Source organism: Maniola jurtina, chromosome 18 (assembly GCF_905333055.1).
Source record: "Maniola jurtina chromosome 18, ilManJurt1.1, whole genome shotgun sequence".
NCBI classification, from domain to species: Eukaryota; Metazoa; Arthropoda; class Insecta; order Lepidoptera; family Nymphalidae; genus Maniola; species Maniola jurtina.
In genome coordinates, this window is record NC_060046.1 from 5,178,998 (window position 1) to 5,203,359 (window position 24,362).

Below are 24,362 nucleotides of genomic sequence, written 5' to 3' on the forward strand. Positions count from 1 at the left end.
CTACAAACAAGTAGGTATACGGAAACATCAAAGCCACGGAATTTTTATTAACCTTACCCACCGGCTTTTACAGTTTGTTTTGTTTTTTGCCCGAAGGATCGGGAATTTCCGAGTTGTTCGCCAACTTTTCCTTCCAACGTGAAATGTAATGTGTCCCTGCCACAGGGCCATGACTCATGAGTGGCAGTAACTCGTTTATACCAATTAGGATAATGATAAAGTATGCCCGACGTTTGAGAGGAAAAACCTATTTTGCTCTTGGGCAATAGGTATCAAACTTTTTGCCATGTTGGTGGCAACTTTAAGCTGTTACGATACGAATTGCTAGTTATAAATCTCTAACAGTTTTCAGTATTTTATTTATATTATTTGGTTTTCATTATGATGCTTTGGTAATACCTATTTTTCTGGGCCTATTTATAATTTACTTAGATAATTTTACCGTTAGATTATGAAATACGATCTTTGTCTTTATTATTCAAGCCTTTACTTATCCATTGTTGGACATATACCTCCTTATATGCTCGCTAATGTATCTCCTGTATTTCCAATACGATAATATTTAAGAAATTATAACTAGAATATATCAATGACGACCTCCTGGCGCAGTAGTGACTGCTATGGTGGTATAAGTGGGAGGTCCCAGGTTGAGTTCTCTGCTGGGGTGTTTTTGGAGTTCATAATGTATAAATTGTCTTTGGACGGGTTTGGCTCTGGTCGTGGCTAGTTAGATACCTACCACCCCTACCGACAAAGCCGTACCTCCAAGAGATTTGACGTTCTAGTACGATGCAGTGTAGACACCAATAAGGAGGTATGGGTTTAATAACTGTCATTACCTCTTTCAAGTTAGCCCGCTTCTAACTTAGATTGCATCACCACTTACTATCAGGTGAGATCGCAGTCGAGGGCTAACTTGAAATGGGATAAAAAATATATATACCTACCCACACTTACACCATTATCAATGTAATCTGACCCGTGCAGTGATTATCACCTACATACTCGTTTCTTGAGAAGGTTTCCCAGTTAATGGGAACATTTAAGCAGTCAATTACGTACGTTTTAATTAAGGCGGCTAGTCACTAATTGAAATAAATGCTGTGAGGGTCAAACAAATGAGTTTAATAAACGACAATTACCGCCTGGGTCAGGTAACCGCCATGGATGGGTGTATAGGTACTAATTAGTTGGATGTTGTATAACTTCTGCGCCATTGACAACCATTGATCAATTATTTTTAACTAGTTTATGCCTGCGACTTCGTTCGTGTGGAATACGTTTTAAAACCCCTATTTTACCCCCGTATGGGTTAATTTTCAAAAATCTTTTTTACCGGACTGCGGCAAAGCCAAAAGGAAAGGTTAGGGAAAATTTTAGCAGTCTATGTACCTATGTATGTATGTCTGTGTGTGTGTGTGTGTATATGTTTGTATTCAGATTCTGTGTGTTCCACCGTAGCGCCTAAACTACTGGATTTTAATGAATGAGGAGTTAATCGATTCGCCGTAAAGGTCCGGGTGACATAGGCTACATTTTATACGAAAAAAATTGCCCTAACGGATATCACATGAAAAAAGTGGGGGTGTCCAAATTTTTTTTTTTTGCTATTGTATCGAGTTGGGTGTCAAAATATGAAAGACGAGAAAATTCTGAGTTCGTAAATATAAATGTACTACAACATTAAAATATACCCAGCGACAGAGAAACAATTTTAGTATAATATTTCAGCGTTTATTAAGACGATCGCAGTTGGGTTTTAGTTTTCAACTTTTTTTAGTGGATGTGTACGTCATAATAATACCTGTCTGCCAAATTTCAGTCCGATCCTTCTAGTAGTTTAAGCTGCTCATTGATAGATCAGTCAGCCAGTCAGTCATCGCGACTTTGTACGCGTGGCTTTAGGTTTTTATTAATCCCGTAAGATGTATTTTCTCAAAATAAAATATGGCCTAGAGTCCTCAACCAGCCTGTGAAAGCAAATGTCTCGAGAAATGGTTTCAGCTGCTAAGTGATTTAGCGTTTTCTGTTGATTCATGGTGCTCGTAGAAACGATAAGAGAAACTACCGTACCTCTTCCACTCTCATTCACTCTCATCTTAGACTGCATCGATATTCGATACCTATTACCACCTGTAGGGCGATTCAGAACTCTGGATTCGGTAAGTTATCCTACGATAACTTATCGAATCGAAGTGTTCTGAATCGCCCTGCAGGTCAGACAGCGACCAAGCTGTCATTGAATAATGTTAAAAAAATACATAGGTACCATTCGTATAATGTACATATTTCACTTTATTTCATTCATTTTCACGATTTGCGGTGTTGCCTCTCAGTGAAACTTTATACTGACATTGCATATCGGACGCGGTGGCTGACCGCAATACAAAAATTTAAAAGGATTAAATTGGATTAAAATTAAACGATAAAACTAAGGTCTTATTACACAACTGCCCAAAAAAGGAGTAGGTATGTGTTTTCAGGGCTCATGTAGGTATGAAAGTAGTTTCTTTATGCCATAACAACTTCTTAATTCCTGAACAGATTTGGTTGAATGGGGTATTGTTAGAATTTTTTACTTTATCTAGAAGGGCACTGGCTATATTTTTTTGTTTTTTTTTTTAATTATTAGCTTAATAGGCAATTTATTTAATATACTTACCTATTAAGTAGGTATATTAGTTTCGGGCAGATTGCCGCACTTGGCGTTTCCGTCTATTGTGCGTTAAGTACCTCACCGTCAAAATCGTCACTGATTAGGTCCAAGGATTTGGGCTGGGCATTGATGAGTCAGTCAGTTAGTCAACACTTTTCGTTTTATAAAATGTTCCATTCCATTCCATCAGCCTATGTGCGTCCACTGCTGGACATCGGCCTTTCCGAGAGCGCTCCAGCAAACACGGTCTTCCGCCTTGCTCACCCACCCGCTCCCCGCCACCTTCTTTAGGTCATCGGTCCAGCGGGCTGGAGGTCGTCCCACACTGCGCTTACCGGTACGCAGTCTCCAATCCAGAACCTCAATAGAGGTTGGAGAGACCCAGAGATTGGAGAGAGAGACTCAAATTTAGAGCCTCAATAGCTCAACCGGTGAAGGAGTGGACTGAATACCGAAAGGTCGACGGTCCAAACCCCGCCCGTTGCACTACTGTCGTACATACTCCTAGCACAAGCCTGACGCTTAGTTGGAGAGGAAAGGGGAATATTAGTCATTTAACATGGCTAATACAAAAATAAAAAAAGAACACGTCCTCTGCCCCATCGGCCATCGGTTCTGCGACAGACATGACCTGCCCATTGCCACTTCAGCTTGCTAATACTTTGAGCTATGTCGGTCGCTTTAATATTTAGATTAGTTACTTTAGTAAATTGATAGGTACCTATTATTTATCATCTATTAAAATCTTACTGATCTGAAAGCTATATTTTCATGAATGTAACGCCACAAGCGGCCGTCATAGTGTGATATAAATAGTTCTTTTGTCTATGGTGTTGCTTAGTAAAGACGCCTCGCCTATTTTCCCAAGGGCTCTCCACACGAGAGTCGTTAGCAAGCGTCACTACACCCGGCTTGCAAAATTTAAATATCACTGGTTTTTTATCTATTCATGTAAAAGAATACACTGACCGACTGATTTATGAACGTACAGCTCAAATCACTGGATCTAGAAACTTCAGATTTTGCATGAAAGTTGTCTTTATAACAGATATCCTCACCAAGAAAAGATTTTCGAAATTCCACCTGACTGAAGCCCAGGCCACCTATTTTATCTACACTAATATTTTAAAGATGGTTGGATGTAGTGGGTAATCTCGGGAGCTAATAGACCTATTCTCAAAATTCTTTCACTGATAGATAAGCCCAGCTACGTTATCTCCGAACGCTTACATACTTTACTTATCAAATGTGAAAGTGTATTTGTTTCTGCTATCTGTTTAAATTTGCCACGGAGATACCTTGCATCCCATGAAAGGACATAGGCTATTCTTGTCCCGAAAAGGCAGAGTTCCCACAGGATATCTAAAAACCTAAATCCAAGTCGCAGACATCATCTATGTAGTACAGAGATAGCTTGCATCCTGGAAACGGATATAAGTAGATTACTTTTTATGCCGGAAATGAAAGAGTTCCCAGGGAATTAAAAACCCCAAATTCACGCGGACGAAGTTGTGAGCATCAACATACCTACCCACGTAATAACAGTATAAACTGATTAATATCAACATACCTACAGCTCAAATTGCTAGATCTATAGACTATTGAGGATTTAGGTAGATACGTATAATATTAGAAACACAAAATATAGCTAGAAAGAATTTTCCGAGAATAATATCTAGTTCCATAAATAAGTTTTGGAAACTTAGTAATATTAACCCAACAGCCAGCGGTTATAACATAACCAAACCTTAAACTCATTAAGCAAGTACAAAGGGCAGATAAGTAAACTATCGGAGGGTATCCCTAGATCCCGTTTTAAATGACTCCGTCAGAAGCCCAAGGTGAGAGTGCTACTTCTGTGTTTACTTAACTAAACTATAAAATAAATACTGAAATGACTATAAAAAACTTTCTCTACGAAATGATCTAAGCTATAAGAAGCGCAAACTTCTTCTTTTACTTTTCTCAGAAATAACTTATAGTAACTAGTTTTGACCCGCGACTTCCGAATCGTCTACGAGAATTTCATTTTTTTATACATTTCTCAAAATCTTTTCTTAGACGGAGTAGGCACTTATAGTAGTAGGTTTGAGCTGTACATTTATTCATGTCAGTAAGTCAGTTTCTAACCTAAGGTTACATAAAATGTTTGTACGTATTTAAGTATCAATTATTGTTATATGAAGTTTCCTTTCCTGTCTATTCCTTTCGTACGTTTATTTTGCCAATCTCTTGAAAAAACTATAAAACGTTTTTTGCGAATCGAATTTTAAAGGTCTGTAGACATGATTTATTGATAGGAATACCATTAGTAGGTAAGTATACAATTTTATTCACGATCCTTTGCCCCAAAAATACTAACCAAGTTGAGTTATGCAATCACGATTCACGAAGTAGGCGTCAAGAATTTCAATGAATCTTGAAATAAATCAAATTTAAACGAAATTTATTAATTACGAAGGGGACGTTTACAAGAATAACACAAAGTTTTCAGGCTTTGGTATTTTCCTATTACGAAACAAGTCAGAAGATTCTATTTTTGGCAGCTTAAAGCTAATCGCATATTGATACAATGTTAAAAACTTTCGTTTGGAAGTCAATTCTGGCAAGTAACATTTCACAATATAACACTGTGTAAATAATCGTAGCAAGGCAATTTCTTCAAGTTTTTGCCTGTAATGTAACTACCGCAATCACACTAATATTATAAAGGAGAAAGTTTGTATGTGTGTGTGTGTGTGTGTATGTTTGTTACTCCTTCACGCAAAAACTACTGGACGGATTGGGCTGAAATTTAGAATGGAGATAGATTATACCCTGGATTAGCACATAGGCTACTTTTTATCCCGGAAAATCAAAGAGTTCCCACGGGGATTTTAAAAAACCTACATCCACGCGAATGAAGTCGCGGGTATCAGCTAGTTTCTTATAAATGACTTTTGCAAGTTTTCTACTAGTGACCGCTTCGCCTTATGCTTCTGCTTAGGAATGCTCGTCTAAATAATATATAAAATGAAAATGTGAATGACTGACGGACTGACTGACTGAATGACTGACTGACTAATCTATCAACGCACAGCTGAAATTACTGAACGGATTGAGCTGAAATTTGTCATGCAGATAGCTATTAGGTATAACGTAGACATCCGCTAAGACAGGATTTTTGAAAATTCAACCCCTAAGGGGTAGGGGGTTGAAACGGGAACCAAGGCGCGGGCTAGTATAATATACATAAATGGCTTTGGCCCTTATAGCTACTCGGTCATTTAGTTAAATCTCTTTGCCCGCCAAATCAAAGAAGGTTCATCGGCAAATACACCGGCAAGTGATTTCCTGGAAGAAAATAGCGGAAATAAAGGTGCCAGTGGAAATACTATTGGGGAGCTGGTGTGGAAATTGATGTAATTCCACTCAGACTGCGGCTATGAAACTACTAGTTGGAATGAATGTAATTTTAGGCCAAGAGCTAGAGAAAATATTATGCAAAGTTTTTGTACACCAATCGTAATTCTACTTAGTCACACTAATATTATAAAGGCGAAAGTTTGTGTATAGGTATGTGTGAATGGAATGGAGATAGATAATATCCTCGATTAGTACATAGGCTACTTTTCATTCCGGAAAATCAAACGGGATTTCTAGAAACCTAAATCCACGCGGGCGAAGCTGCGGGCATCAGCTAGTAATATCATAATCAGACGCTTCGATGGATGTCAGTCACCAAGTTGGTCTGAGTTTGCAAAAATTAAAATATGTAACTTGTCAGTATTATTGTGATTTCAGTAGCAATAACTATCATGTAAGTGAAAAAATCGGTCAAGTGCAAGTCAGACTTGCACATGAAAGTTTAACTAATTTTAACGAAAAGAAGTCGACATTATGGCGTCACATCTATGTATTTCATACAAGCTCCCATACTAAGCAAGCGTTTTGATGTTTGCTAAATAGTTGCTGATTTGACTAAGCAGAAGGCACCATCCCTATTCACCCACCATCGCTTGGACTGTATTCATATTTTCCGTAGGTATTCCGAAGCAGCTCCGAATATTTTCGAGGGTTCATACATTCGACCTCCTTTTGATTTTATTCGAAGTAACGTCAGTGGTTATTCAGATTTCATTGGAGAGCGAGCAAATTGTATGAACTTACATTCCCTGAATTGGGAGGCGAAGTGCACTGAATTCTAACATATGAGTACCTCTTATAAAATATTCAGATTCTATCGAATTAGAAACTTAAAACTGTAGTAGTCTATAGTGCGTAGTTTCAAGTTTTAAGTTGAGGACGTGTGAAATATAAATAACTTATATCAGTCATATTGTCAGTTTGTCACACGTCGTCATCACCTGACTTAAAATTAATCAAATTAATAGGTTTTTTTTACATTTTTTATTTTACAATACTTAAGTATAAAAAAGTTAAAAGTTTATCAAGCATTTTGTTTTTGTTTTAAAGTTCTCTAAAAAATATAGTCTTGACCTTGCATGGTCTTTGATCATTGTCTCTAATCCTTGAAAATCATCATAGTAGGGCTATTTACCCATAAATATAGCATGTTTGGAAAGAGTTAGCTTGGAGTTTCTCTACATGATCAAATCAGACATAAGGAGATTCGTAGGAGAACCAGAGTAGCCGGCGGGGTTGCGAAGCTTAGTTAGTGGCAATCTGCAGGCCATATATATAGTTTGAAAAAAATCAATAGATGGTGGGATCCCAAGGCGCTAGATTGGCGACTTCGCAGCAGAAAGCGTAGCGTTGGAAGGTCCCTCTACCAGGTGGGCTGACGACATCAAACGAGTCCCAGGGAGCCGCTGAATTGGGGCGGCGCAAGACCGTGGCGTGTTGAAGTCCCTACAAGAGACCTTTGTCCAACAGTGGGCATCTATTGGTTGATGATGACGATAGCGTGTTAGTTTAAAAAATGGATATAACATAGAATAAACCAATGAATCTTCTCAGATGCTCTCTCATGGAATCTCTACATTCTAGACTCTACAGAGACTCATGTTGGGATTGTCGAGGGAATTTACAGACCCGTTGTTCATATTTTTATATTTGTGATTCCAGCGATACCTAAATCTAAGTACAGAATTTATAACAATGTTTTAGAAAACACGATTTTGTACAACCCATTTTAGCCAAATGCTCTTTTTTGTTATCATATTTTATAACGTAATAAAATACCTACCTTTCTAAACTCTGCGGACATTTTAACTCACTGATTGCATGTAACTATTCAGAAAAAAACATTTTCAAAAAAACTTTTCCAAAACGTTACGTTACACAAGCGGTCATCAAATTCCAAATTTAAATTTTGGCTGTTCGAGCGGAAAAAGCGGTCGGGGTTCCGAGCTAGAAAATTGCATCGACGCTACAATCAGCGTTGCAGCTTCTGAACTAAAGACCAAAAACATCATTTAAACTAAATGCGATCGCCCTTCCAAAGAATTCCGTTTTATCGCCGGTTTGAGTAATATTACAAAAATTACATTTAAAACTTGTTCTTTACCAAGTATTAATTTAAAAAAAAGAAAAGAAAGCAATAAAACTTCTATTCCCAATATAATTGTAACAGAAGAGGAAATGATCATTTTAAATGAGCTCATTTAGGGCGCGTTCTCACTATGTCGCAGCGACGTTGGACGACTGTCGTCGTTAGCTTTTCCCATTATCTATACTAGGTACAATATTCTGTTGTCACAACAAAATAAAAGTCGTGGACGACAGTTAGTCTTTGGTCTTTATATTAAATGAACACCTTTCAAATAAATAAGTCACGACGCTTTAAACTACACCTCTATGTTCTATGTGACGACAGAGTGGTAATGCGCCCTTAAGCTCATAAAAGATCATTTCCTCTACTCACTACTGTCATCAGGCTCTGCTGCCACCCTGCTACAGGGATAGTCTAGGAACTTGCCTAGAGGATAAGTAGGTACAATAATTGAGGAGACAATTGCCTAGATTGCCCTTGCGGTAGGTGAGTGTATAGCCTGCTTTAGGTCTACTACCGCATTTATCACTTATTATCAGGTGAAATAATATTAGATAGGTAATTAATATTAGATGTAAAATATAACTTAGAAAAAATGAAATTAATTGAGATTAAGATAAAATAAGGAGTAAATAAAGGCTTTGAAATTAAAATTGAAATCAGGTGAAATCGCAATTTGAAAAAACTGGCATCGAAAAATACATGAAATTTTCTATTTTTACATAAAAATATTGCAATTTAATCTCTATTCCAAAAACGATAAACAAATCCGATTTTAAGAATTTTCAACCCCCGACCCAAAAAGAGGGGTTATAAGTTTGACGTGTATATCTGTGTATCTGTGTGTCTGTGTATCTGTGTATCTGTGTATCTGTGTATCTATGTATCTGTCTGTGGCATCGTAGCGCCTAAACGAATGAACCGATTTTAATTTAGTTTTTTTTGTTTGAAAGGTGGCTTGATCGAGAGTGTTCTTAGCTATAATCTAAAAAAATTGGTTCAGCCGTTTAAGAGTTATCAGCTCTTTTCTAGTTTTCTTGTAGAAAAGAAGGTTAGATAACCGTTAGGTTCATAATATTATGTCAATAGACAAATGTCAAGCTGTCAAGATGGACGTTGCCTAAATACATAATTATTTATTTGAAAATGATGTTTTGGAAAACTCAGATACTTTAGATAGTAGGCGTGGAATAGTCCAAGAAAATCAGTTCAGCCGTTTGAAAGTTATCAGGTCTTTTCGGTCTTTTCTAGTTACTGTAACCTTTACTTGTCGGGGGTGTTATAAATTTTTAATTTACACTTGTACATAAAAATATTGCAATTTAATCTCTATTCCAAAAACGATAAACAAATCCGATTTTAAAAATTTTGTCCGTTCAAGCGCAATCAGCGCGCTGTTGGGAGATTAAATTTACCTCGATGGTGCATTTCAGCGCTGCAGTCGCTTAACTTTATAAACATCATTATGGAGGAATAGATTTTGTGTCGAAATTCATTAAAGATAGATTGATTTCGTGCTGAATTTAATGGATTTTTGATGGATATCATGTAGCGTTACTACGCCTAAGGCCCCGGCCTCGATGACAGCGGTGAGCGGGGCGGGAGCGGTTGTCCGCTCCTGTTGCTGTCCGGTTCTGTTTAATAAACGCGAAAATGACAAGCGATAGGCGACAATCGGACAATTTGACAAGTTTCTATTTAACAAAGTTATTACTAAGTAATAGTACCTTTAGTATTTACTACCAAATTCTTCGAAAAGTAGTAAACAACTGTTTGCTGCAATAATCTGACTAGATGTTTTCCCATTTTCGGCATACAGCGATGCGAGTGTTCTACATCGCGCGCTCCTTAGTATCTTAGTTTTGGTCGACCATGCGGGCGCGAAATTAAAACAATAAAGCGGGATAGTAATTTCAAACTTTGTGTAATTTCGCTTCGTGATTTTTACCGGCTACTAAGTAAGACAGCAATAAATAAATTGCTCCAGATTTCTGGGCGGCTGGCGGCTTTTTCCGCCCTAGTGTCCAAGGCATACATTTTAACGTTACTTATATACACAAAACAATTCGATACGATTCGACGCTGAATCTGTAAGAAATATGCTCTCAAATTCACGAAAAATCCAACAAAATATGTTTTTAAATCTACGAGAAATGCAATTTCATGTGCGGAGGGGGATCTTTTCATTACTCATCGAAGTACCCTCTTTCTTCTGCACCATTCCATTCTTTATAGCGGTAATATTGTTTCGTCTCACCGGTAAATAAATGCTTGTATGGCCTGCTTGTAGGATTACCATAAAAGGTGTTTAAATCGGACAAAAAGTAAAATTTTTTTTTTTGTTTTGAATATTAATATAAGCATATCTTTGAATGTGATCTGTGATGCAGAATCTATTTATAACCAGTTAGCTAACTTGAAAGGGATATGGTAGTTTGTTAAGCTTATAAAAATCATGCTTAATTGTATCGATAAATTGCTTGGTGGTAATGTCTTTGCCAAGGTGCAGACCAGACCTGAGTTAATTTAGAAAGACATAGTAAAATATACATTGCCAAATTGAATTAACTGCCGTAGATATAATCACCGTACCAGAGATACTATTCAATAAAATAAAATTACTAAAAGTATAAAATGTTAAGAATTTCATCAAAAACAATATCTGGTAGCTTTATTAATTCGCATCTTGGAATGATCTGAACAATATTGGGGGCTAAGAAATATTTCAGGCCCTTCGTCGGGCGGTCAAAAAGGATACATTCTCTTGCCAAATTCTCTATTTTGTTGAGCAAATTATCCGAAACATACGACCACATTATAAAAACTGTAAGACATATTACTAGAAGCCCAGAAATTTTTGCTCACAGCAAAAATAATTTCGTATTTTTGGTTTTCTTGACTTTATAAAAAAAATCTTGACTTTATAATATTTGGTCGATCTAAATTGGTGAAAGACAAAAAACTACCTACCTAGGTAGTCGTTGTTTAATGGAAAATTGTATTTTATGTACACTTTGATTCAACGTAATTATATAATCTCGCATCGATTTAGCACTATGTATAAATTTTACAGTACAAACACACACACATACCTACACAGACAGTTTTACTTGTGTAAATAAACTACGCAGATTAAAACGAATACAGCCTTCGTTGCTAAACTCTGAAGTACACATATACAAAATGTCTATATTTGGGTAGCTACACAGGTAGGTACACACTTGATGAGAACCTTTTATTTGATAAGGTATAAAAGTAAAAGGTTAACTTTTACGAACTTTGACGGAATAAAATATCCGTTTAGGGAATTCGCTTGATTAAATTCCGAGCTTAAAAAATGCATGTTTGAACGGACGCTGAGGTTAGCCTACAAAAGAAGTCTTGAGATTACTTGAAATGGCTTTTAGGCGGAAGGTGAAGTGAGTTGGAGGGAAACGAGTCGGATTTCAATTACAGATTTCGGGAATCGAGTGAAAATCTACGGCCATGGTTTGCTTAAGAATAATAACCCTCAAAATTATAACATTGATTTCTCTGGCATTCATCATCATCATCATCAAACCATCGACGGCCCACTACTGAGTACGGGTCTCCTCTCAGATTGAGAAGGCCACAGTCCACCACGCTGGTCCAGTGTCGATTGGCAGGTTGCATGAAATACTACCAACGAAACGAAAGTGGATTTATACTTTTAAAAGTTCCCGCCGGTGTACTCTTTGTTCTATTCAATCCACTTTGGATTTCTTTAGGATCCTTCATTTAATCTTATCTTAGTTCCTTTCATTTTTATTACTTCTTGGAGCACCTTTAGAAGACCATTGAGTATTTATTTGCACTCAAGTGCTACTGTGAACTCTCCAATGCTTTTATTGATGGACTCTATAAATTATATCGATAGATCATAATGAGTGGCAACTAGTAAGTAGGTAGGTAGCTTGTATGTGTTACCGACTTATTTTCAGCTAATGTCTCACTTATTTTCAGTGTTGAACAAGCTATAATAAAAAAAATTAAAAGCCTGCTTTATTGAATTTTTCCAAAAAAAAAATGATTAGTGTCACTCGAAATGGTGTAAATGTTCTAACTATGAATAACAATATCTAACTATAGACGCATCTCATCTTGGTAGGAACTAGTAATAATTGTGATCTCAAAATAATAGGTACGTTAACTTCATTGACTTACTATCACCATCATCAACCCATTGCCGGTCCACTACTGAGTATAGTTTTCTTCTCAAAACTTATTCTTACTATGGCTACTATATTATAGGATAGTGCAAGTTTGAGTGCGGCAGAGTGCGGTAGAAACCAAAAGCCAATTTTTAAGAAAATAAAATATTAAATTCTCTTTTATTAAATTTATTTAAAAAATGCCTTAGCTGAGTGCCCATTTGTAAGTAATTGGAGAAATAAAACAGATAACTGAAACAATGAAACAGTATACCAATTCTAGTCGAGGATGAACGGGGGTGTAAATTGCGAACGCATAAAGTGGCGCCGTTTGATCAGGCGGCAAATGAGAAACTCGCGAACAACGCGATCGGCTTTCCCAGACGGGGATTGTGGATGATTGAGGTATAATATTGCAAGAAAATTATGCATCTACACTCTAGACAGATTTTAAAATGCAGTTATTATCACTTCTGATAATATAATTAATTAATTAAAAAATCCCTCTAGAATATTTTCTTATTACAATCACCATTTTACCACCGAACCGCAAGACGTCGAGCGAGTTTCCATCCTTATGTCGTCGACATTCCATCTACACGCACGAAACGTTTTGCGTCATCATTCCTCAAACGCATGGCTAAGGTTTGGAATACTCTTCCGCGATCTGTGTTTCCGACCAATTACAATCCCGGTATCTTTAAAACAAGAGTGAATAGGTATCTTCTAGGTAAACGCGTCCCATCTTAAGCCTCATTACCACTTTCCATCAGGTGTGATTATGGTCAAGCTCTTGTATGATGAATAAAAAAAAAAGATTAAGTATTATTATCACTTTTGAAATTACTTAACTTTTAAAACCTTAGATAAGAGTCGAAATCTCGATCTCTTAATCAAGTTATGTACTGTAGGATGCTGGGCACCCGCTGTATTATTACCCCAATGAAACTCCTAGCCTTAGGTGTTTAATGGAAAGGATCGCGACCTTCAGCAATAAGAAATCACACTAATATTATAAAGGCGAAAGTTTGTATGTGTGTGTGTATGTTTGTTACTCCTTCACGCAAAAACTACTGGACGGATTTGGCTGAAATTTGGAATGGAGATAGATAATATCCTGGATTAGCACATAAGCTACTTTTTATCCCGGAAAATCAAAGAGTTCCCACGGGATTTCGATAACCTAAATCCACGCGGGCGAAGTCGCGGGCATCGGCTAGTATGACTATAAAACAGAAAGAAAGAAGACCTTTATCTGTGATCAAAAAGGTGGAAATTGGGTGGGAACGCATAAATTAGCTCGGTAATGGTATAATCAGATGGAAAATCGAAAACTCGTGACTAACGCAATCGGCTTTCCCAGACGAAGATTGTAGAGATATGATTGAGGTATATTGTAAGAAAACGATGCATCTAGATTTATCATTTTTCTATTTCAAGGTTTTAATTATTTCACAAAAACCTGGTAATAGGTTGAGTTGTGGAATATTAGCTGTTTTCCGCTATTTCATGCGCCTGAAAATGTATGTAATAAGAATTCTGTCACCAAAAAAGGTGAAAATTGCGAACGCATAAATTGGGGGGGTTTGATCAGATGGAAAATGGAAACTCGCGAGCAACGCTATTAACTTTTCCAGACGAGATCGTGGTGAAATATTTGAGGTTCATCGTAAGAAAATGATAGATACAATAATTTAGATTTACCATTTTCTATTTCAAGGTTCTAAAATAAATGCGATATTTTTCCTAGAAGCTCGTCGATAATGCAAGGGGGTGTAAATTGAATAAAGCGGTGCGGTTTGATCGGGCGGTAAATGAGGAACTCGCCAACAACGGGATTGACTTTTCTAGACGGGGTTTAGAAGGAATGACGAAGTACATTCTAAGAAAAAAGATGCATATAGATATACTATTTAACCCCCGACCAAAAAAGAGGGGTGTTATAAGTTTGACGTGTGTATCTGTGTATCTTTGTATCTGTCTGTGGCATCGTAGCTCCTAAACTAATGAACTGATTTTAATTTAGTTTGAAAGGTGGCTTGATCGAGAGTGTTCTTAGCTATAATCCAAGAAAATCGGTTCAGCCGTTTGAAAGTTATCAGCTCTTTTCTAGTTATTACTGTAACCTTCACTTGTCGGGGGTGTTATAAATTTTTAATTTACACTTGTTTACTGTATGTATTTGTTCGTGTTATGAATATAATGTTTGTTGTGTTCGAAATAATGTCTATGAATTGAGAGAAAGTAAGCATTACTTAGTAGATCTTCATAACATAATTCCAAGATGTTTATCATACCTATCTACTACCTACGCTTAGTTTCAGGAAAACGGGATTATTTTCTTTTCTTATAAAAATTAAAATATACGTTTAAATACACTCGCAAGTATGCTAAGTAGTCTGTTAAACCAAAAAGTCAAGGACCAAATCATTTATAGACCTGGAATTCTCAAAAGAAATTCAAAATACGAGCTATTTTCAGAAGCTGTCGCCTCCGTATTGATTGTAGGGAACAGATGTGCCTTTTCAGAAGATAAACACGCGACGCCCAACTCTAAAGATTATCTTAAGACTTGGGCAGACATGACGCTTGACGATTAACATGCCCGATTTGTCTGCAAAAGCCAATGATATGCATTTGACGATTCAAAAGTACATGTAAGAGTTTGATTGCAATTTTTGAGGAAACTTTAGTAGACTGAAGAGAGTGTCATGCATTTTAGATAAGGAAGATCTGCGCTCTGTTCTGTCGCTTTGTAACCCGTGCTCTGATCAGTCAATGGTAGCATCAGGATGTATCAAAATACCACAAGACAAATTTCTTTGAGGTGTTTGTGGCTTTAGATTTTGAATTCATAAACGTGATCAGTGTGACATTTTGTCGAGGTTTTTAATCGATAAAATGTTGAAAAATTTGCGAAAGGAATGTGTCATGCCATGCTATTGATGGTATGCTATTATTGCTGCGACTCCGCGTTGTATCTGTCCGAGCCTTAAAATAAATACGCGAGTCCCAAACTCACGAGATTATCTTAACGTGATAAATAAACATGATGCATTCACTCCGAACCTCGAATGTATTTAAATTTAACGTTGTTATATGGGATGAAGAGGCAAATGAGAGAAGTTGGTTTTGCCAAGTCGAAGTCGCTTAAGTCCTCCAGATTCTGTGTATTATGTAGATTGTAGTACTTAGATTTTTAGTTGTTTAGGCTTATGTTTGCTTGATAAGGGCAGTTGAAGTTAAATTATGAATTCGGTGGTTGTTGACCCAAGTTTTCGCATACTATTTGTTTTGTAAAAGTTGGCGAGTTTGAACAAAAACTTACGAATGTTTTGTTTAAATTAGGTCTATGCCGCCATCTACTTTTGAGTAAATTGTTTTGTGTTTATTAATAATAATAAATTATTGAGGCATGATAAAAAACACAGATGTGGCATGGTAAGTAGGTAACTACTTGTAATTAGATATTTGTATGTAATATTACATTTCTTTCAACCGTGTCCGTCGAGTCGTATGCAGGAATTTGGCAGCCCACCGCATTATTATGCCAAAAAAGCTCCTACCATTATGTGATTAATAGAAAGGGTTCACGTCCCTAAGCAATGAAGAGTAAGAGAGAGAAAGAGAAAGATATATAATTCCATATACGGTTCGATCTACGTATGGACGGCGTGGTATCTACTTGTATGAATAAATTTTAGATAACAATAAATCCGAAAACGCCATTTTACGTTTACGATTAATGTAAATCCATTCTTCGGAGGATACTGCGCCATATCCATTTTTATTGCAGACGACATCTGAAATCTCTTGATGCAGGTTTATGACATTCCCAAATCCTATTACTGCTCCTGAAGAGTGGATGGAACGCTTTGATATTGATACGTACGTATCTACCCGATATTTGATAGCCCGTGTGTATTACGAAATATTTTTTATGTTCGCTGGCTGGTAAACCAGAGAATATATTTAAGATGTCCAAACATTTTAAAAATAAAGGGGTTGATAACGGATTTGGGATGAAATTAAGTATAAAAATAAGTAATAAAGCAAGTCTTCATCATCTTCATGATCAACCCATCGCCGGCCCACTACTGAGAACGGTTCTTCTCCCAGAGTGAGAAAGATTTAGGCCATAGTCTACCACCCACTGCGGATTGGCAAACTTCACACACCTTTGCGAACGTTATGGAGAACTCTCAGGCATACAGGTTTCCTCACGATGTTTTCCTTCGCCTTTTAAGAAAGCGAATTAAGTCTTAAATGTTAACTTTTATTCCCTGTATTAGGTAAGTGCGTCGATCTAGACTCTAGGAGTCTAAGAGTCTACACTTAACCTAACCTTTGCAAATTCATATGTAGCATCAATATAATTGATGCCACATAATATGACTGATTTTATCATAAATAGCCCGTTCGTGGTTGAAGGACCAACTTTATAGGTCTCCACCAAAGTTCACCACCCAGAAATTAGACTTTTTCAATGTCGCATACGAATAGTGAACCCATTGCTATAAATATGAAGTTTCCCGCAGTTGACACAAAATAACGTTCTGATTGTACACACAGGAAAATGTAAATGAAAGAGTGCAACAAAATTACAGTGTGAAAATGTAAAAAAGTAAAACAAAAATGACCTCCATTCGTTCTCTTTACCTCCATGGTGTTTTCTGATTACCCACACGTACATTTTCCTTTTACATACGCCCTTTAATAAAACTCTACACCTAGCCATTTTCAGTTTTCATACGAAACAACCTTTTCCCTGGCTATTTTAATTTTTACGTATGAAAACGTGAAAGCGAACTGGTGCCCTCTTTCCAGCTATTTTATTTTCTTTTTTAGTTTGAATGATGGATTTATTTTATTTCAAAGCCACAATAGCAGCTGTGAAACTGAGTATTTATTCGAACGAGATCCATAATTTTGTTGATGTAGAGCTAAAAAAAGAACCGGATAAGTGCGATTTGAACCGCGTGGAGAGGTTTGTATGCACAATATTGAAAGAGTTGCCATGTTGTTGTCTGTCTGTCCATCTGTCCGTCTGTCGCGTCTGTCAAAAAACCTATAGGGTATTTCCCGTTGACCTAGAATCATGAAATTTGGTGTTATAGCACAAGTAAAGGAAAAAATCCGAAAACCCAGAATAAAAGATTATTTATTATTTATTTATTTATTTATGGTTACATCACAAAAAAATAGTTAAAATGTGTTTCAATTTTCAATGTACGATAACTACTTATACAAATTGGGGTATCATAATATGAAAGGGCCTTTACATGTACATTCTAAAACAGATTTATTTTTATTTTTATGCATATTAGTTTTTGATTTATCGTGCAAAATGTCGGAAAAAATACCCGAGTACAGAACTCTCGGTGCGTGAGACTGACTCGCACTTGACCGGTTTTTTTAAATAAAAATAGCGAGCAAATGAGTAAGCGGGTCACCTGATGTTAAGTGATTACCGCCGTTACAAAAATAAAATAAGATCGGGAATCTCATAACTTTCAGGATGGCTGCGAAATTTCTAATGCTAAGTTTAGGAACTTTACTGAAATACGGAAAGTAGGGTAATTATTTTAGTATCAGCAATGTTGGGTGGTCATCCACACGTTTAATTCCTCTTTCCCATAAACTTTAATAATTTCCATCACAATTTTCGCGTAGGTATGTGTGCAATCATAAAAGCCTAGAATTTTTCAGTTTTTATTTTGTTCGACCTCTTGCTGGCAATTTCACGTATACCCGTGAAAATGAACTGGCCTTGTTTTAACATTTTTTAGGTTACAGCTCAAATTATATTTGAACTTTTCACCTGGAGTTCCGCTAGCGTTAAAGTTGTTCTATGGAATACCTACAGAATAATATGAAAAAAAAAACTAGTGGATACCCTGCGTGTGCTTACTATGCTGATAAAAATGTGCCTAATGTGTTGTTTTAGTGGTCTAAAACCATCTTTGGTTGGTTTGGATGGTTTCAATGTTTATAACGGTATGTCCGGTAGAAAAAATTTCTTGTGCTCCCAACCCAGCTCGACTTTGCGTAAGTGGAATTTTCGAAAATTTATAAGGGACGGGAATTTCCAAAAATCCAGAAATATGAACTATTTCATTTTTTCTTGAAATTATAAGGTATACTGATTTCCTTGGATATAACTTGAGAAATGACGGACTTTGATACAAATTTTCATCCCCTATTTAAGCTTCTTGAGGATAGAATTGCTGAAAAACTTGAAATACGTATTTCTTAATTTTTAACCAAAAATCTCAATACCAATTTTCATAGATCATAGATATATATATGTAAACGAGTATAACTTGAAAAATGTCGGGCTTTCAATCCAATTTTGACCCCCATTTAACCCATTATCTTTATTTAATGAGTACCTATGTTATAAAAAAACCTGCTGTTAAAATTTCAACATTCTTATTCCAACAGTTTAGGCTGTGTGTTGACTGTTGATAGATCAGTCAGTCAGTCAGGACAAGTGAAGTCTTTTTATAAGTACCTATAGATCATAGATTCACAGTTTTAAAGCTCTAACAAACCTAACATACGACTTACGAAGTATGTAGTCTCGATCCAATCAGTTAGAGCAAGCTATCTTATCAGAGCAATTAACCAAAGTATAAATTGAGTACGGAAGTGAAACAAATGTTTGCAAATCGTTGGCGATTCGCCGACAAATTCTCTAACCGCATCCTCAGAGCACAAATTGCAGTGCTTGCAATCCAACGGAGGATGTATATCCAAGTTTCCACCCATCTTAACTTATTCAGTTCCCTAAGTTGATCCCTCATTTGCTTAACTTCCAACATCGTCACCGGTTTTGGTTACGGTTGAAACTAAGTACGTGACAAAGTTCCCAGGGACATAGTTTTGTGAATAATTGCATTTAAGTTTCCTAAATTCTAAGGAACGTTCCCCCGTTACATCTAATTCGGAGTTTTATTTAAATCTACTCATGATATACAAATCCCACGAGAACGTAGCAAATCGTGTGTCTTAGTAACCCACGTATTTCCTAATTACATATTCTGTTAGTAATGTCTAAAATAGTTTTGAAATGCAAGAGATAATCAGCTCAAAGAGAGAGAGAGGGCTGGATCGAATCAAAGTTTGATACGCAAATCAGGGGACGATTTCTGAACTTTGGAACAACAGAACAAATTGCATTCGCAAACTACGATACATATCCAGGTTTCATTTCCGAGTTCGGGCTTCCAGCAAAAGTTGTTCGCTTCCTTAGTTGATCCCTCATTTGTTTACATCCAACATTGTAGTGGCTCTATCTACTCTACATTCCGGTTGAAATCATGCTGAAACTGTGTGACAATGTTATGATGCGTTAAAATTATATTTGGGTATTTTATTTTTAAAGATTGTAACTTAAATCTTAAATATTCAATCATTTGACTAATTCCCTGGCACAGAAGTGAGCACTTATACCTAAGTTTGGATTTGCCTCCTAGTAGTCCCAATTGGGAAATTTATAATTCCTAAACTGTCTTTGGTCTAGTGGAAGGCTTCGGCCGTGGCTAGTTACCACCCTGCCAACAAATATGCCAAGTATATAATATGTATTTGTATATTGTATATTATTTATATAAATAATAATGCCAAACGATTCAATGCGATGCGATGTAACGAGAAGCGGCCCTGTTCAAATATAATATACTATGTCTGGAATGAATTTATTGATATGGATTTTTAAGATGCGACATGAGGAAATAGAAGGAAGTAAACGCAGATACAATTATCGTAACCGCAGAGTAGACAATATCACATAGCATTACGTATGCACAGATATACCTAGCAAGGTAATTTTGCCAGTACGACGGCACCATTTTTACTTACTGAATTATTTAGGGAGTGAGTTAAAACATAATAAGTATGACAAATGGTATTAAATATATGGGAATTCAGACCTAAGGGTTAGGTATATATTTGCGTTGTTTTGTGTACGACAATAATTTAGGACTTTAGTGATCAATGGCGCGATACGTCGCGCCATAATGACGCCAGTACGCTTTTCTGCACTAATATACAATACTATGTAGGCTTGTTTCTTTGGTGTTGCCTAGAATTCAAGCACTGGCTCATACCGTATCTATACTCATATTAAAAATGCGAAAGTCTGTTGTGATCTGTCTATATCTCTCTTAATCTGTTACCTTTTTACGACCCATCCGCTTAACCGACTCTGACGTAATTTTGATACAGGAGATCTACGTCTGATTTTCCCGGTCAGTGAGTAGCCACTCTCCGAGTGTCATAGTCTCCCATAAAAAAATCACGTCAATAAGTTGTTCCGTTGCGACGTGATTGAAGGACAAACCAACAAACCAATAAACCAACAAATTGGGTAGTGATTTTATTTCTCGATATACTACATAACAATTGTAAGTTTAAGTATAAATTTTCTTTTTTGTTCCAGGTAAATAATCACCAAAGTTAGCTGTCCTAAAAATTAGTAAGTAAGTATTCTGTGGTATAACAGTCTACCTACAAAAACCAAAACAGCACGAAATTGTACATACAAATAAGCTTTGATATGTTCAAACTCACCCATAGATTACCTAGTAAAGACGTGAAGAGTCGTTACTCCTAAGTAAGATACTCGGTGGATCTAAATTCGAAACAGATATTTTTTCAATTTCTTCAGTATCTATCTGTTAGAGGTCTAGTTATTCTATTGGGAGAGACTCCGATTTGCTAAATAACTTAACCTAACTTATTTAGCAAATCGGAGTCCTCATAAACTTTCCATAGAATATCGTATCCTAAAGGAAAATGTCCACCCAACCCATCTAAAGTCGAGTAAAATATGAGCAAAATGTTTATAAATAGGCAGGATTGGGACCGGGCTGTCTATAAAATATTCAGTGAACGTAATTCCTAAAGCTTCTGGGTCACTTATATCCGGGTTATTGTCGTCCCGCGTCATAAATGTTATATAATCTAGGTATAGGTATAAATTATATGATGTTCAGAATTTTATCATACAATTTTTAGCTGGTATCTAGTAACTACGTAGGAGAACCTCTGCATGATAAAATATTTTACAATAACTTTCATTTCATGCCCAATCCGGATACTTTGGTCGTTTTGGTTCTCTATAAGTAGATTTCAACCTACACAACCAAACCAAATTAAAATATCGATCGTAGAGCGGATGTCTTTATTTTGCTGTAGGTATACAAGAGATTTTAAGGCTTATTTGATAATGAAACTAATTTGTACAGATTCTAACTTGATCCATAATCTTAAGATAGAACGTGCAGAGTAACAGATTTGTTGCGCTTGTGCTTCGAATGCATCTATGTTTTAGTTTAGGAAATGGACGCCGGAAGAAGCCTACGTTGAGTCTGTGAGAATTAGTTCTAGTTTCTAGTGGGTACCTACAAGAAATACAAGCAAGAGCAGGCAATTTCATTTATCTATTTACATAGTACTGGCTGAGTTCGGCTATAGTACTGGCTGAGTTTGGCTATAGTACTGGCTGAGTTCGGCTCTGGCTTCACTTCAGTGAAATTGTTGAAAATAGGCGAGGAGATGGAATTTTTCAAAATACCGAAATACCATCGAAATACGCACTTTTTGATTTTAGACTGAAAAGGATATTTAAAACAGACTTTTTATATAGCGGAACTTTGTGTCCTTTCGATTCTTTTTTTCTCACTCACTTCTTCCAGAAGAAACGAGGTTTATTCCGTCAAGAAGTACCCGGGGTCAAAGTTTAATGGTTTCAATAAAATATTGAATTAATTAGTATACATCTAAACCAAAAACGTGTCCATTAATCTCGATATGAATACAATATAATGATAGCGTATTTAACGAGTTAGAGTTGTTTAGGGTTGTCAAAATTATCGCTTTCTATAAAGGTTCTACCACGGAGTTTTCTGTGATCTGTGGGTTTTGCAATTTGATAAGAAAAATCTTAAAATAAAAGGTATTTGTTTCTTTTCTTTGTTTTGAATATAATATAACGTGGGATCGTTAACCTCTCAAAACGAAAAAACTTGAATAAAGAGAACCCACCGACTGAAAGTCAGACACAAAAACTCAATAATTTATTCACACTGAGCTTAAAATAATTTTGTGTTTAATGTAGTTACTTGCGTAAATGATTATTAGTTATGCACGACTTATGATGAAGCTTGCGGCTTTATTTAAATAAAATCTCTATTAACAGTTGAGTAAAATACAAAAGCATTAGGACGTAGGTAATTTATTATTTTTCCATTGCTGAAATTTAAATTTATAGTACACTAGCTGATGCACGCGACTTATCCTATGTGGATTGTACTCTAAGAATCTCATGGGAACTCTTTGATTTTCCGGGATAAAACGTAGCCTATGCAACTCTCCAGGTCTTTGACTATACCCATACAAAAAACAAGTCGATCTGTTGCTCCGTTGTGACGTGATTGAAGGACAAACCAATAAACAAACACACTTTCGCATTTATAGTAAATAAATAAAAATAAATTTGCTTTTATTTGGGACTGTACACACAACATACAAAAAAAAATTACAAATACAATTAAAACTTAAACGCTTATTTACTTAATAAAGTTGAAAACTAAAACCCTACTAAGATCGTCTTAATAATATGGGTATTGGGTAGTGACTATCAATAACAATATTCTTGGCAGCCCTACCGCCTCCCGATATCATCAAGAGCTGGCAGCGTTTCTCAGTAATTAATAACTGATAGTATTATCTTTAACGACGGGTCATCACTATAATTGCAATAACTTCGCGCTTCGTCCGACGAACAAGCGACATTTATTACGCTGTACATTTATTACCCTTTCCACGAAACTGTTTATGCTCTTTTATAGTCAAACACATATTGATATTCAATAAATATTTCCTTACTAGCTGATGCCCGCGACTTCGTTCGCGTAGATGTAGTTTTTTAAAAATCCCTTGGGAACTCTTTGATTTTCCGGGATAAAAAGTAGCCTATGTGCTAATCCAAAGTACCTATAATCTATCTCCATTCTAAATTTCAGCCCAATCCGTCCAGTAGTTTTTGCGTGAAGGAGTAACAAACATACACACTCACACACACACACACACATACAAACTTTCGCCTTTATAATATTAGTGTGATTCGCCTCCTCTTCCAAATAGTTTAATTAGCATCAATATAATAATACCTAACTGAAATAATTCCGCGATATACCTGATAAACAGCGTAGGTACAGTTCAGCGTTAAACCCTTTCAACGAAACTGTTCGTGATATTCAATGAATGAATGATTGATTAATGTAGGAATGTTTTAACTAATATTTCCAAAATATTCGCGTCTCTCAACTATAATAATAAATAAAAATAATAAATCTTTTATTGTTTCACCATAAAATTACAACCAAGAATTAGGTTAAACCACTGATGCCTAAAATAAGTTGTACACTCGTGTTATAGGCATCAGGGCTCTATCATTTTTCTATGTTTTCTATCATTTTTCTATAGTTTGATATTCCTATATCATTTGAACGAAATAAATTAATAATTATATTGCACCAATTTTGCAATCTACCTGAAAAACCATGTACGAGTATGTAGGTACACTTATGATAATATTTTCAATGGAACTGTTCATGACTTGTTATTTGTTACGATAAATATTATTCGGTAGTGATTACGCTGTGTTGTTACGATAAATATTATTTGGCAGGGAAAGTCTACATAGATTTGGTAATCATTTATGTTAATATTCCAATCAAAACTCATTACAGCACATGTTTATTATTGTGCTAACGTTAACATCGATGGCTAATGTACACTTATACAGATATTATTTTTAACCCCCGACCCAAAAAGAGGGGTGTTATAAGTTTTACGTGTGTATCTGTGTATCTGTCTGTGGCATCGTAGCGCCTAAACGAATGAACCGATTTTAATTTAGTTTTTTTTTTTGTTTGAAAGGTGGCTTGATCGAGAGTGTTCTTAGCTATAATCCAAGAAAATCGGTTCAGCCGTTTGAAAGTTATCAGCTATTTTCTAGTTACTGTAACTT

At 36.1% G+C, this 24,362-nt stretch overlaps 1 protein-coding gene and 1 long non-coding RNA gene across 7 annotated transcripts in view; one reads left to right on the top strand and one right to left on the bottom strand.

The window, feature by feature from the left end:
* LOC123874457 (furin-like protease 1) overlaps nt 1–24,362 on the top strand; it is a 200,161-nt gene that overhangs the window by 95,124 nt on the left and 80,675 nt on the right. The gene's annotated exons all lie outside the window — the stretch shown is intronic.
* On the bottom strand, nt 1,793–23,780 carry LOC123874466. Its single transcript, XR_006797927.1, has 3 exons — nt 23,658–23,780; nt 20,182–20,184; nt 1,793–1,804 (listed from the first exon to the last, which is right to left on the bottom strand). It is a non-coding gene; the product is annotated as an uncharacterized LOC123874466 (long non-coding RNA).